Raw genomic sequence first — 2849 nt, forward strand, 5'->3', positions numbered from 1 at the left:
TCACCGGCCGCCGCGCCCCACGGCGATGATGACATAACAATATTAATAGTATAAAATTAAATTAATAAAAAATAATATTAATAATACACAATCATCTCCTTCTCTTCTTCTTCTGTTTCTGTTATGTAACAAAACGCCAATAGTAGTCACGTTCACCACAGCCAGGATCGCTGCGGTCGAATAGAAAAAATAACGTCCGTGTCATAATTAAAACTCTATGGGCGATTATATCGATTATTATTGTTACTAACGTGATTTTTCGAATATCTTCCACTGTTCACAGGATTTTAAGCAGGCGTACGACTCGTTTGCGCACATTTGCCTTTTTTACGACACGTCTGCGCACAAAATCACAACTCGTTTGCGCACACATATTTTAGGTTTAAATAATAAAGGTACAACTCGTTTGCGCACACATATTTTTTTACGATTCGTTTGAGTACAACAGCACATTTTCCTTCTCACTTTAATATAGGCTTAGGACTATCTGTTTTGTACAGGCGTGATTAAAAATGTGCATGATGTGTGTGTTTTTGTTTTGAATAAAAATATAATTATACTATTAATAAGAAGTAATATTATAGTAGTATATTGGTTATAAAATCATACTATTAATAAGTAGTAATAATAGCATATTATAGTTATAAAATTATACTAATTTTGTATGGTGGCATACAAGTCCGATTTTCTTTGTATAAGTTAAGCGATCAATTATTTTATTTTTATATTCATTCCAAATATTTTCCAATTGTATCTCCTTATTGATTGTCTCTTTTTTCTTGTAGTTTATGATATTATTGTTTATCGAATTAATTTTTAAATCAGTTTCACTCTGAATATCAATAATTACGTCAATTACTTGATGTATGTGTGGATGAGCAGTGTAAAACTGACTGTTATAATGTTTGTGATAACTTTCTGCACCATTAGTAGTCTTAGGATTATTAATAGGTTCACAAGCCCATGATTTAGGGGGAAAATTACTGTCCGATGTTATGTAATTTTCTAAAATATAATCGGAAAATATAGAAGTAGTACTTGGCGCTAAAGACATAAGATCACAAAATCCATCAGAAACTTCTTCAGGAGGTAAATAACTTAATCCAAAAAAATATTTCATCCATTTGCCAATTTCAGAGTCATTGTTTAAGTACTCGCTCGATAATATTTTGTGTTGTTGAATATGTTCTATACCAATTTTGTCCTAAACGAAAGTTACAACATGCAATTTTGCAGTTAGGAAAAATTTGCAATACTGCATTATGCGCAGCTTTTTCAAAGTCTACATGAAAATTGCTTAAATTTATTATTTTACCAGTAATTTGAATACATATATTTTGTTATGTATTCCACATATTGACGTAAGTATCAGTATGTTTGTTACTTAAAAAACAAAACGCCACAGGAACATAAAAATTGTTTATATATACGTGAATAGTATAAAGTTTAACAAAATATTTCGGAGCGAATGTAAATGTCCCATCCCCAAAAACGTGTTCTGCACTTTGTAGCAATTCCAAATTATTTTTACATGTAAATATAAATATATTTTCATCATCACTAACAAAACAAAATGCATTACCTTTGTTAGTAAGATTATGTTTAAGATCAATTAATTGTTTTTTAGCATCTTCTAAAGATTTCGGTATATTTGGAAAGGATTTCTTTCGTTTTTCATATATGGATCTTCGAATTAATTTCATATCGCTATATTGAAGATGTTCAGAGTTATCATTTTTTTTGCAGTTCCCGGCGTATTAGTTTATTTGGTTTAATGTGTAAATCCTCTTCTGCTCTACGTTTTAAATTGCTTCTTGCTACTACTCGATGAATTGTTCGGTTGTCGTACTCTTCATGGGTATGCGTGTTTGTCATTTTTAAAATTGTATATTTTATATTATTAACCAACCTAACTACAACACTCACGGAACATTTTTTATTTGTACACCTAAAATGTATACCTGATTTCAACGTTCGAAATTCTCTAAATTTATAATTATCTATATTTATGCACTTTTTACTTCGACGCGTTTCAAAAACATCAGAAACTTCGATATCCATAGTCAGTATAATAGTTATAGTACTGGTTTCTGGCGAACGACTGTTTAAAAGTATATTATATTTAATACACGTCGATTATTTTTAATGATGATCATGACTAATGATATCGATTATTGATATGCTGATAATTTGTATTGTTCAAGATATAATATTATTATTATCTATCGCGTTATTCCGAGACCAAGTTCGACGACCTTTGTACAGATTAAGCTCGGCAAGTTCAACAGTCGTCCCCTCCTCTCTTGCCTATACGACAACCGTGGACGTATCCACCTACGCACCGTACGTACTGTTCTTCCGCGACCGTCGTACGAGACGTCGCCTTTGTCGCGTGTGCGTCGTTTTTCATTGTGGGCCATTTTGTGCCATTTTTGTGTCATTCGGCATCGTTGACGTAGTTTTATTAAAAAACATTTGCGGACCGTTTCTTTAATTATACCTTTTTTTATATCCTGTCGTGCGGGATATCGCCACTGTTGTGCGTGGTGCGTGGGCGCATTTATTCGTGTTTTGGCCGCGTGAGCCGTTGATGCTTGATACCGCGTATTAATGCTTATTTATTAATTGCAAGATCGCTGCATCGTCTAAGGTATTATTATTGTGTCGTTGTGCGGGACGTCATCTTTACTTTTCGTCTCGTCCCTTGCTCCATTACGAGTACGTGAAGTACGTAATAAAAATATCCCGCGTCAAAATAGATTTAGGCCGATTGCTCGGTAACTATAGGCGTGCGAATTTCGGGAGTTGGCGTGCAAATTCATGCTAATTGCGTGCTAATTATTGGCAAA

General features: G+C 33.2%; 1 pseudogene; it reads right to left on the minus strand.

Annotated features, from left to right (window-relative positions):
- Positions 1–649: 649 nt before the first annotated feature.
- LOC132924777 (uncharacterized) lies at positions 650–2290 on the minus strand (annotated as a pseudogene).
- Between the last annotated feature and the right edge of the window lie 559 nt (positions 2291–2849).

Source organism: Rhopalosiphum padi, chromosome 3 (assembly GCF_020882245.1).
Source record: "Rhopalosiphum padi isolate XX-2018 chromosome 3, ASM2088224v1, whole genome shotgun sequence".
Lineage (NCBI taxonomy): Eukaryota > Metazoa > Arthropoda > Insecta > Hemiptera > Aphididae > Rhopalosiphum > Rhopalosiphum padi.